Genomic DNA, 13,873 nt, shown 5'->3' with positions numbered 1-13,873 from the left:
ATGAATATGTGTATCACTATGATCGAGATCCAACAAACTATTTTCATTGGGTGTATAACCATCGAAGGTCTTATTCATGTAAACAGAATAACAATTATTCTCTCACTTTAAATGAATAACCGTATCGCAATAAACACGATCAAATCATGTTCATGCTCAACGCAAATGCCAAATAACATTTATTTAGGTTTAACACTAATCCCGGAAGTATAGGGAGTGTGCGATGATGATCATATCAATCTTGGAACTACTTCCAACACTCATCGTCACTTCCCCTTCAACTAGTCTCTGTTTATTCTGTAACTCCTGTTGCGAGTTACTAATCTTAGCAACCAAACAAGTATCAAATACTCAGGAGCTACTATAAACACTAGTAAGGCACACATCAATAACCTGTATATCAAATATACCCTTGTTCACTTTGCCATCCTTCTTATCCACCAAATATTCAGGGCATTTCCGCTTCCAGTGACCATTTCCTTTGTAGTGTAAGCACTCAGTTTCAGGCTTTGGTTCAGCTTTGGGCTTCTTCGTGGGAGTGACAACTTGCTTGTCATTCTACTTGAAGTTCCCTTTCTTTCCCTTTGCCCTTTTCTTGAAACTAGTGGTCTTGTCAATCATCAACACTTGATGCTCTTTCTTGATTTCTACCTTCGTCGATTTCAACATCACGAAGAGCTCGGGAATTGTTTTAGTCATCCCTTGCATACTATAGTTCATCACGAAGTTCTAGTAACTTAGTGATGGTGACTAGAGAATTCTGTCAATCACTATCTTATCTGGAAGATTAACTCCCACTTGATTCAAGTGATTGAAGTACCCAGACAATCTGAGCACATGCTTACTAGTTGAGCGATTCTCCTCCATCTTTTAGCTATAGAACTTGTTGGAGACTTCATATCTCTCAACTCGGGTATTTGCTTGAAATATTAACTTCAATTCCTGGAACATCTCATATGGTCCATGACGTTCAAAACATCTTTGAAGTCCCGATTCTAAGCCGTTAAGCATGGTGCACTAAACTATCAAGTAGTCATCATATTGAGCTAGCCAAACGTTCATAACGTCTGCGTCTGCTCCTGCAATAGGTCTGTCACCTAGCGGTGCATTAAGGACATAATTCTTCTGTGCAGCAATGAGGATAAACCTCAGATCACGGATCCAATCCGCATCATTGCTACTAACATCTTTCAACACAATTTTCTCTAGGAACATATCAAAATAAACATATGAAAGCAACAACGCAATCTATTGATCTACAACATAATTTGCGAAATACTACCAGGACTAAGTTCATGATAAATTTAAGTTCAATTAATCATATTACTTAAGAACTCCCACTTAGATAGACATCCCTCTAATCCTCTAAGTGATTACGTGATCCATATTAACTACACCATGTCCGATCGTCACGTGAGATGGAGTAGTTTCAACGGTGAACATCAATATGTTGATCATATCTACTATATGATTCACGCTCGACCTTTCGGTCTCCGTGTTCCGAGGCCATATCTGTATATGCTAGGCTCGTCAAGTTTAACCTGAGTATTCCGCGTGTGCAACTGTTTTGCACCCGTTGTATTTGAACGTAGAGCCTATCACACCCGATCATCACGTGGTGTCTCAGCACGAAGAACTTTCTCAACGGTGCATACTCAGGGAGAACACTTCTTGATAATTAGTGAGAGATCATCTTAAAATGCTACCGTCAAACAAAACAGAATAAGATGTATAACAGATAAACATCATATGCAATCAAAATATGTGACATGATATGGCCATGATCATCTTGCGCCTTTGATCTCCATCTCCAAAGTACTGTCATGATCTCAATCGTTACCGGCACGACACCATGATCTTCATCATCTTGATCTATATCAATGTGTCGTCACATGGTCGTCTCGCCAACTATTGCTCTTGAAACTATTGCTATCGCATAGCGATAAAGTAAAGCAATTATTTGGCACTTGCATCTTATGCAACAAAGAGACAACCATAGGGCTTCTGCCAGTTGCCGATAACTTCAACAAAACATGATCATCTCATACAACAACTTATATCTCATCACGTCTTGACCATATCACATCACAACATGCCCTGCAAAAACAAGTTAGACGTCCTCTACTTTGTTGTTGCAAGTTTTACGTGGCTGCTACGGGCTGAGCAAGAACCATTCTTACATACACATCAAAACCACAACGATATTTCGTCAAGTTGGTGCTATTTTAACCTTCGCAAGGACCGGGCGTAGCCACACTCGATTCAACTAAAGTGAGAGAGACAGATACCCGCCAGCCACCTTTAAGCACAAGTGCTCGTAACGGTGAAACCAGTCTCGCGTAAGCGTACGCGTAATGTCGGTCCGGGCCGCTTCATCTCACAATACCGCCGAACCAAAGTATGACATGCTGGTAAGCAGTATGACTTGTATCGCCCACAACTCACTTGTGTTCTATTTAGCAAGCAAGCCATTAAGCAAAACCTCATCCCCTTTTAATAGATTGGCTTTCCTATGGACTCAATGTGATCTTGACTCACTTAAAATGAAATGAAGAGTCTTGAGCTTTTTCCAATATGTGTCCTTAGAATTTTGAAGGGGTTCCACATCCTCTTGTCCATCCCACGCCATTATTGAACTTGTCTGAAATACACTACGAAAGGATCGATATGGTTGACTGATAATCCCCAAGTGCAGGGAATCATCGTATCAATTCCCAAAGGTGGAATTGATAAGTATGGAGTGTCGAACTCACAAGGAGCTAAAGGCAAGATGAATATTCTACCAAGTCCTATCTGCCACTGATACGACTCTACGTCCACCGAACGTTTCCTTCCAACTAGAAACGAGAAATAAAACTATGTTGTGGGTATGAAGAGGATAACTTTGTATGATATCGGAGAGCTAAAATATAAAAGTAGGTAATGTTATCATAAAGTTAAAATATATTACTTAAGTATTGTAAATAGCGAGTGTGGAATAATGATGGGTCGGTGTGCGGAATTATCCTAGGAAATTGTTAACAAGACCGGTAATCACTATTGCAATTTCATATGAGGGAGATGCATAAGCTAACATACTTTCTCTTCTTGGATCATATGCACTTATGATTGGAACTCTAGCAAGCATCTACAACTACTAAAGATCATTAAGGTAAAACCCAACCATAGCATTAACATATCAAGTCCCCTTTATTCCCTTACGCCGTGACCCACTTATCCGTGTTTATGCTTTTGTCACTCAAGCAACGCAGACAATAAGTAAACCATGGACATATTGCAACACCCTACAACAGGAATCCCTCACGCTTGCATGACACGAAGGGTATAACAGGACAACACCAAAGTAAAACATACAACTCATACCAATCTAGATCATCAATCAACCCAAAGACAAAAGATATCTACTTAACACATCATAGGATGGCAACACATCATTGGATCATAATATGTGGTATAAAGCACCATGTTCAAGTAGGGATTACAACGGGGTGCGGGAGAGTGGACCACATAAAAGAGATGAGGATGGTTATGATTGTTGGGGAACATAGTAATTTCAAAAAAATTCCTACGTACACGCAAGATCATGGTGATGGCATAGCAATGAGAGGGGAGAGTGTTGTCCACATACCCTCGTAGACCGTAAGCGGAAGCGTTATGACAACGCGGTTGATGTAGTCGTACGTCTTCACGATCCGACCGATCCAAGTACCGAACGTACGGCACCTCCGAGTTCAGCACACGTTCAGCTCGCTGACGATCCCCGGACTCCGATCGAGCAAAGTGTCGGTTATGAGTTCCGTCAGCACGACGGCGTGGTGACGATGATGATGTTCTACCGGCGCAGGGCTTCGCCTAAACTCCGCGACAATATGACCGAGGTGGAATATGGTGGAGGGGGGCACCGCACACGGCTAAGGAACGATCACGAAGATCAACTTCTGTAGTGCCTAGAGGTGCCCCCCTGCCCCCATATATAAAGGAGCAAGGGGAGGAGGGCCGGCCAAGGAGGAGGAGGCGCGCCCAAGGGGGGAGTCCTACTCCCACCGGGAGTAGGACTCCTCCTTTCCTAGTAGGAGTAGGAGAGAAGGAAGGGGAAGAGAGAAGGGAAGGAAGGAGGGGGTGCGGCCCCTCCCCCTAGTCCAATTCCGACTAGGCCTTGGGGGGGCATGGGGCCTGCCCTAGGCAGCCCCTCTCTCTTTCCCGTATGGCCCAATAAGGCCCAATACTTCTTCCTGGCGAGTTCCCGTAACTCTCCGGTACTCCAATAAATACCCGAATCACTCGGAACCTTTCCGAAGTACGAATATAGTCGTCCAATATATCGATCTTTACGTCTCGACCATTTCGAGACTTCTCGTCATGTCCCCGATCTCATCCGGGACTCCGAACTCCTTCGGTACATCAAAACTCATAAACTCATAATATAACTGTCATCGAAACCTTAAGCGTGCGGACCCTACGGGTTCGAGAACTATGTAGACATGACCTAGAACTATTCTCAGTCAATAACCAATAGCGGAACCTGGATGCCCATATTGGTTCCTACATATTCTACGAAGATCTTTATCGGTCAAACCGCATAACAACATATGTTGTTCCCTTTGTCATCGGTATGTTACTTGCCCGAGATTTGATCGTCGGTATCCAATACCTAGTTCAATCTCGTTACCGGCAAGTCTCTTTACTCGTTACGTAATGCATCATCCCGTAACCAACTCATTGGTCACATTGCTTGCAAGGCTTATAGTGATGTGCATTACCGAGAGGGCCCAGAGATACCTCTCCGACAATCGGAGTGACAAAACCTAATCTCGAAATACGCCAACTCAACATGTACCTTTGGAGACACCTGTAGTACTCCTTTATAATCACCCAGTTACTTGTGACGTTTGGTAGTACCCAAAGTGTTCCTCCGGTAAACGGGAGTTGCATAATCTCATAGTTACAGGAACATGTATAAGTCATGAAGAAAGCCATAGCAATATACTAAATGATCAAGTGCTAGGCTAACGGAATGGGTCATGTCAATCACATCATTCTCCTAATGATGTGATCCCATTAATCAAATGACAACACATGTCTATGGTTAGGAAACATAACCATCTTTGATTAATGAGCTAGTCAAGTAGAGGCATACTAGTGACTATATGTTTGTCTATGTATTCACACATGTATCATGTTTCCGGTTAATACAATTCTAGCATGAATAATAAACATTTATCATGAAATAAGGAAATAAATAATAACTTTATTATTGCCTCTAGGGCATATTTCCTTCAATGATGATGGTGATGCTGATGAAGACAATCACCGTGATGATGATTCCCCTCCCCCTGGCATTCCGGCGCCACCGAGAGAGTGGAGGAGAGGTTCTCCCCCTTGTGCTTCCTCCTCCATGGCCTCCCCCCTGGATGGGGAGAGGTTTCGCCTCTGGTCCTTGGCCTTCATGGCAATGATGTCCCCTACGGGATCCTTCCCCATGGCCTCCGGTGATGATGGCCCCTTCCGGTAAGGTGCCAGAGAGGGCCTAGATTGATTTCTTGTGGCTACAGAGGCTTGCGGCGGCAGAACTTTCGATCTAGGTTAATTTCTGGAGGTTTGGGCATTTATAGGAGAGGTTGGCGTCGAGGACAAGTCAAGGGGCCCCACGGGCAGTCCACGAGGCACAGGGGCGCGCCCCAGGGGGGTGGGCGCCCCCCCACCCTTGTGGGCCCCACAGGACTCCCCTCCGGTAGATTTTTTTCTAGTATTTTTTATATTTTCCACAAAAAATCTCCGTTGATTTTCAGCATATTCCGAGAACTTTTATTTCTGCAAAAAAACAACACCACGGTAGTTCTGCTGAAAATAGCGTCATTCCAGGATAGTTCTAATCAAAATCATACCAAAATCATATAAAACTATTGTAAACATGGCATGAATACTTCGTAAATTATAGATACGTTGGAGATGTATCAACATCCCCAAGCTTAATTCCTGCTCGTCCTCGAGTAGGTAAATGATAAAAAAATAATTTATGATGTGTGAATGCTAGAAAGTGCTTAAGTTTGATCAATTATAGTTCCAATCACTTTTTCTAGCATCATTATATATCATAACAGTAGCTCAACTCATAAAACTTCTCATGATCAAGTAACAAACTATTCACATGTTAAAGTATAGATCATAAACTTTCTTGAAAAGTAACAAACTATGCTCTTAGTCATCAAACAATTGCAATTCATCTTATTTTCAGGAAGGGTCTATGTAAGAGCTTTGAATTAGCAAACTCCACATACTCAACTATCATTTAATCTTTAACAATTGCTAACACTCACGTGATATTATTGGGTTCAAAATTTTAACCGGACATAGAGAAAGATAAGGACTTATAGTTTCGCCTCCCAACCTTTTACCTCAAGCGTAATGTCATCAATAATAATTTATGAAAACCTACATCCAAGTGGATATATATATCCAGATCGCTCCAACACAAAGTGCTTGCCAAAGTAAAAAGTGTAAAAAGGAAAGGTGATGATCACCATGACTCTTGTATAAGGGTAGAATATAAAAGTAAAAGATTGGCCCTTCCCAAAGGGAAGCAGAGGTTGTAATGCACTTTTATGGTTGGATGCACAAAATCTTAATGCAAAAGAACATCACTTTATATTGCCGCTTGTGATAAAGACCTTTATTATGCAGTCCGTCACTTTTATTTCTTCCCCATCACAAGTTCGTATAAAGCTTATTTTCTTCGCACTAATAGATCATGCATATTTAAGGAGCAATTTTTATTGCATGCACAATGACGACTTACTTGAAGGATCTTACTCAATCCATAGGTAGGTATGGTGGACTCTCATGGCAAAACTGGTTTAAGGGATGTTTGGAAGCACAAGTAGTATCTCTACTTGGTGCAAATAATTTGGATAGTATGAGAGGGAAAGGCAAGCTCAACATGTAGGATGATCCAAGACAGTATAATGTTTTGGACATAGGAAAACATAACCCATTAAGTTGTCTTCCTTGTCCAACATTAACCTTTTAGCATGTCATGTTTTAATGAGTGCTCACAACTACAAAAGATGTCCAAGATAGTATATTTATATGTGAAATCTCTCTTCCTTCACTATTCTTTCATGAATTGTTCAAGTGACCAATTCTGCGTTTGCTAACTTTCAATAAGTTTACCACCTATACTTATTATGTGCGAAGTCATTACTCCCCATGGTATAAGCATATGAAAGATATATAAATTCAGGTTTACGATAGTCAATTCATTCAACCATTTACTCATAGGATATACATGAAGCACGTGAGTAAATGACAAACTACTCCAAAAAGATATAAGTGAAGAACACTGAGTAGTCAAATAATTAGCTAGCCATGGGAGGATTCTTTTTCATTCAATATTTTAGATACAATGATTGTATTCAAACAACAAGTAAAATTTAAAATACGCTCCAAGCAAAACACATATCATGTGATGAATAAAATATAGCTCCGAGTAAGGTATACCGATAGTTTTGAAGACGAAAGAGGGGATGCCTTCCGGGGCATACCCAAGCTTAGGCGCTTGAGTCTTCCTTGAATATTACCTTGGGGTGCCTTGGGAATCCCCAAGATTAGGGTATTTCCACTCCTTATTCTCCTCATATCGATATCTCACTCAAAACTTGAAAACTTCAATCACACAAAACTTTAACGGAACTTCGTGAGATGGGTTAGTATGATAAAGAGCAAATCATTCACTTTGGTACTGTCAAAGACAAGATTCATAATTTTTCTCACACAATTACTACTGTACCATACCATTTCTACAATTTATATTGAGCAATATAAGCCATAGAAACTAGAAAACAAACAAACTATGCAATGAAAACAGAATCTGTCAGAAACAGAACAGTCTGTAATGATCTGAACAGAAACCATACTTCTGCTACTCCAAAAATTATGAAATAAATTTGTGGACGTGAGGAATTTGTCTATTTATCTTCTTCAAAAATAATCAACTCAAAAGTACTCTTATGTAAAAAATTACAGCTAATCTAATGAGCACAAAGTTTCTGTTCTTTTACAGCAATATCACATTAACTTTCACCCAAGTCTTCCCAAAGGTCTTACTTGGCACTTTATTGAAACAAAAGCTATAAAACATGATTACTACAGTAGCTTAATCATGTTAACACTCAAAAACAGTAAGGTTAAATGTTGGGTTGTCTCCCAACAAGCGCTTTTCTTTAATGCCCTTTAGCTAGGCATGATGATTTCAATGATGCTCACATAAAAGATAAGAGTTGAAACATAAAGAGAGCATCATGAAGAATATGACTAGCACATTTAAATATAACCCACTTCCTATGCCTAGGGATTTTGTGATCACACAATTTATAGTAACAAGAATCAACTAGCATAGGAAGGCAAAACAGGTATAACTTCAAAACTTTAAGCACATAGAGAGGAAACTTGATATTATTGCAATTCCTAGAAGCATATATTCCTCCCTCATAATAATTTTCAGTAGCATCATGAATGAGTTCAATAATATAACCATCACATAAAGCATTCTTTTCATGATCTACAAGCATAGAAAATTTTCTAGTCTCCACATAAGCAAAATTCTTCTCATTTGGAATAGTGGGAGCAAACTCAACAAAATAACTGTCATGTGAGGCATAATTCAATTGAAAATTAAAATCATGATGACAAGTTTCATGGCTAACATTATTCATTATAGCATACATGTCATCACAATAATCATCATAGATAGCAACTTTGTTATCATAATCAAATGGAACCTCTTCCGAAATAGTGGAATCATTACTAACTAAAGTTGACACTCTTCCAAATCCACTTTCATAAATATCAGACTAAGATTCAACACCCTCCAAAATAGTGGGATCACTAATTCCTAAAGTTGGCACTATTTCAAACCCACTTTAGATGATAGTATTATTCATACTCCAAAAGATATAAGTGAAGTTCATGGAGCATTCTACAATTAATATAGACTAACCAATATCCAAACTCAAATATATAAGTGAAGCACACGAAGCATTCTATAAAACTATACTCAAAAGATTTAAGTGAAGCACAAAGAGCATTCTATACGGTCATACTCAAAAGATATAAGTGAAGCACATGAAGCATTCTATAAATAGATGAAGGGCTATATCATACTAGCATGGTTCTTAAAGAAAAAGAAAAACACAAAGGACACAAATCATGTGAACAAAACAAAAACCGAGGTATACCGATAATTGTTGAAGAAGAAAGATGGAATGCCAACCGGGGCATCCCCAAGCTTAGATGCTTGAGTATCCTTGGAATATTTACTTGGGGTGCCTTGGGCATCCCCAATCTTGAACTCTTGCCTCTCTTTATTCTTCTCACATCGGTAACTCCTCATTCTTCGAACACTTCATCCACACAAAACTTAACAAAAACTTTATGAGATCCGTTAGTATAATAAAGCAAATCACTACCTTTAGGTACTGTTGCAAACTCATTCCAATTTCATATTGACACTATATATACTGTATTCCAACTTCACCATGGTTCATACCCCCCTATACTACCCATAGATTCATCACAATAAGCGAACAACACATAGAAAACAGGATCTATCAAAAACAGGACAATCTGTAGTAATATGGAAATTTAGTAAACTTATGTAACTCCAAAAATTCTAAATAAAATACGAAAATTTAAAAATTTGTACATAAGTAATCCGAAAAAAGTTTCAGACCCATTTGACTTTCCAGTAAAAAAATGTAAATTCACGCGCTACAGCCAAAGTTTCTGTTTTTGTACTGCACATAGTAAACAAGCAATCTAATCATCCTAAAACCAAAGCTTGGAACATTATTTTTATAATAAAATGGACATATACAAGGGGATAATTATTTACAGATAAACTTCCATGAAAAATTCTACATTGTTTCCATGAGCATGAACACAAGTGCTCAAGGTCGACCCTCACTTCTCCAATGCATAACTTTCCAATCACTTCTCTTTTTGAAAAACTTTTTAGGCATATGAGGCAAGTGCATCTTTTGTATTTTCATTTTTTAATTTCTTTGTATGTTTCACCCACAACTAAGCAAAACTAGAAATAGAAAACAAAATCTACTTAGTGAACAAAGCAAACAAGCACACACGAGAATATCAACCCCAGGCTATTGCTCCCCGGCAACGGCGCCAGAAAAGAGCTTGATAATCCCCAAGTGCAGGGAATCATTGTAGCAATTCCCAAAGGTGGAAGTGATAAGTATGGAGTGTCAAACCCACAAGGAGCTAAATTCAATATCAATATTCTGTCAAGTCCTTTCTGCCACTGATACGACTCTACGTACACCGAACATTTGCTTCCAACTAGAAATGAGAAATAAAACTATGTTGTGGGTATGAAGAGGATAACTTTGTATGATATTGGATAGCTAAAATATAAAAGTAGGTGCTGTTATCATAAAGTTAGAATATAGTACTTAAGTATTATAAATAGCAAGTGTGGAATAATGATGGGTCGGTGTGCGGAATTATCCTAGGTAATTGTTAACACAACCGGTAATCACTATTGCAATTTCATATGAGGGAGAGGCATAAGCCAACATACTTTATCTTCTTGGATCATATGCACTTATGATTGGAACTCTAGCAAGCATCCGCAACTACTAAAGATCATTAAGGTAAAACCCAACCATAGCATTACCATATCAAGTCCCCTTTATTCCCTTACGTCGTGACCCACTTATCTGTGTTTATGCTTATGTCACTCAAGCAACGCAGACAACAAGTAAACCATGGACATATTGCAATACCCTATAGCGGGAATCCCTCACGCTTGCGCGACAGGGAGGGCACAATAGGACAACACCAAAGTAAAACATACAACTCATACTGAGGGAGTCCTGGATTAGGGGGTCCTCGGACAACCGTACTATATGCTCATGCCGAACTGTTGGACTATGAAGATACAAGATTGAAGACTTCTTCCCATGTCCGAGAGGGACTCTCCTTTGCGTGGAAGGCAAGCTTAGCAATTCGGATATGTAGATTCCCTTCTCTGTACCGATTCTGTGTAACCCTAGCCCCCTCCGGTGTCTATATAAATCGGAGGGTTTAGTCCGTAGGACAAGAACAATCATAATCATAGGCTAGCTTCTAGGGTTAGCCTCTTCGTTCTCGTGGTAGATCAACTCTTGTAATACTCATATCATCAAGATCAATCAAGCAGGAAGTAGGGTATTACCTCCATAGAGAGGGCCCGAACCTGGGTAAACATCGTGTCCCCCGCCTCCTATTACCATTAGCCTTAGACGTACAGTTTGGGACCCCCTACCCGAGATCCTCCGGTTTTGACACCGACATTGGTGCTTTCATTGAGAGTTTCACTGTGATGTCACCATAAGGCTTGATGGCACCTTCAATCATCCACAACGATGTGGTCCAGGGTGAGGTTTTCCTCCCCGGATAGATCTTCGTATTCGGCGGCTTCGCACTATGGGCCAACTCGCTTGGCCATCTGGAGTAGATCGATAGCTACGCCCCTGGCCATCAGGTCAGGTTTGAAAGCCTAAACTACACTGCTGACATCCATGGAGATTTGATCTTCGATAGATTCGAGCCCATGACAGGTACACCCTACAGTCGCGATGGACATGACCTAGATCAGCCATCGGATGGTGTTCAGAAGATCATACCTGCAGCTGCCCTGGCTTTAAATCCAGCGCAGATTGTGCCATCCGAGGACGGGGGGATGGACCCCACCACGGAAGCCACACACTCAACGGCGATAGCGCTGAACATAGATTTCTCTTCTAATGAGGTCTGTGTCATCGGACCCTCGGACTCGTTTCTGGCCATAGGCTCCGAACCGCGTGCATCCGTGCCCATCATATCAGACTGGGCACCGATCATGGAATTTAGCTCCACGGATATCTTTCAGCACTCGGCCTTGGGTGATGTGCTAAGCTCATTAAAATCTCTCTCCTTGGGAGGAGACCCTTGGCTGAACTATGTCCGGCTTGAGTGGGAAGCGGACGATGAAGGTATTCGTTACCCACCCACCACCCACTTAATAGCCACTGTCGACGACTTAATCGACATGCTCGATTTTGACTCCGAAGACATCGACAGTATGGACGACGATGCCGGAGAAGAACAGGAACCACCGCCCATAGGGCGCTGGACAGCCACCTCGTCATATGACATATATATGGTGGACACACCCAAAGAAAACAATGGCGAGGATCAAAAGTATGCAAAGGAGGAAAATCCTCTTGAGAAGCAACCAAAGCGCCACATCAGCGATGCCGCTCTAAACCACACCATAGCAAAAACAGCGATACCGGCACAAGAGACAATAGCACTCCGGATGTTGCCAAAGACGAAAACAATCCCGCCCAGCCAAGCTTCGAACAGGCCGTACGGGAGGACGGGCAAGCTAGCCCTGATGAACCGGCAATGAATGAAGACTCGGAGGATGACAATTACATGCCCCTCTGTGAAGAAGAGGTGAGCCTCAACAACAAAGAATTTATCGTGCCTGAGGATCCCATCGAGCAGGAGCGCTACAAGCGCCGGTTTATAGCCACTGCAAAAGGCCTAAAGAATAAACAACAGCAGCTTCAAGCTGATCAAGATCTCCTCACCGATAGATGGACTAAGGTCCTGGCGGCCGAGGAATACAGACTCGAGCGCCCAACCAAAAGTTACCCTAGGCGCAGTGCCGGTGTCAAAACCGGCGGATCTCGGGTAGGGGGTCCCGAACTGTGCGTCTAGGCGGATGGTAATAGGAGACAAGGTACACGATGTTTTTACCCAGGTTCGGGCCCTCTCGATGAGGTAAAACCCTACTCCTGCTTGATTAATATTGATGATATGGGTAGTACAAGAGTAGATCTACCACGAGATCGGAGTGGCTAAACCCTAGAAGCTAGCCTATGGTATGATTATTGTTCGTCCTATGGACTAAAACTCTCCGGTTTATATAGACACCGGAGAGGGCTAGGGTTACACCGAGTCGGTTACAATGGGAGGATATCTTCATATCGTATCGCCAAGCTTGCCTTCCACACCAAGGAAAGTCCCATCCGGACACGGGACAAAGTCTTCAATCTTGTATCTTCATAGTCCGGGAGTCCGGCCAAAGGTCTTAGTCTAGCCATCCGGACACCCCCTAATCCGGGACTCCCTCAGTAGCCCCTGAACCAGGCTTCAATGACGGCGAGTCCGGCACGCAAGTTTTCTTCGGCATTGCAAGGCGGGTTCCTCCTCCGAATATTCCATAGAAGATGTTGAACACCAGGGTAGTGTCCGGCTCTGCAAAATAAGTTCCACATTCCATCGTAGAGAGAATAATATTTGCATCAATCGGATCTGCTAACGTACTCCGCAGCGTGACATCATGCCACAGCCAGGCTTTTATTCATTTTACTGTTCCACCTCAGCATGTTTAGCGAGGCGGTTTTCTTGGCACGTCTTGTCAAAGCAGAGATCGTGTCCCCTTATTCCGGGATTCTCATCAATACGGGCGTGAGTAACCCAACCGCGCCATTAACCGCGGCGCTTGGGAGATAAGCGAGTTTTATTAGGCTGGTGGGGGCTCGTAGTTTCGGCCGCCCATATAAGGGGATAAGAATCCGCCCTTTCCATTCACGCCTTCTTCCTCCTTTGCTTATCCGTCCCTGCGCGCTCGAGCTCCAACGCCCAAGCCCACACTTCCCACCTCAAGTTTCTCCGATCATGTCCAGAGCGGAAGGTAGATGGATGGCCTCCTCCGTCACGAAGGGACAAATCAAAAAGCCGAGGAAGGCCGGATACCTGTTTGACGACATCGCGCACCGGCTTCCAGATGTGGGGCAACTCGTCCCCACCCCCAGGCCCCATGAGA

The sequence above is a fragment of the Triticum aestivum genome, chromosome 2B (assembly GCF_018294505.1).
Source record: "Triticum aestivum cultivar Chinese Spring chromosome 2B, IWGSC CS RefSeq v2.1, whole genome shotgun sequence".
NCBI lineage: Eukaryota > Viridiplantae > Streptophyta > Magnoliopsida > Poales > Poaceae > Triticum > Triticum aestivum.
This window is presented reverse-complemented; position numbering follows the sequence as displayed.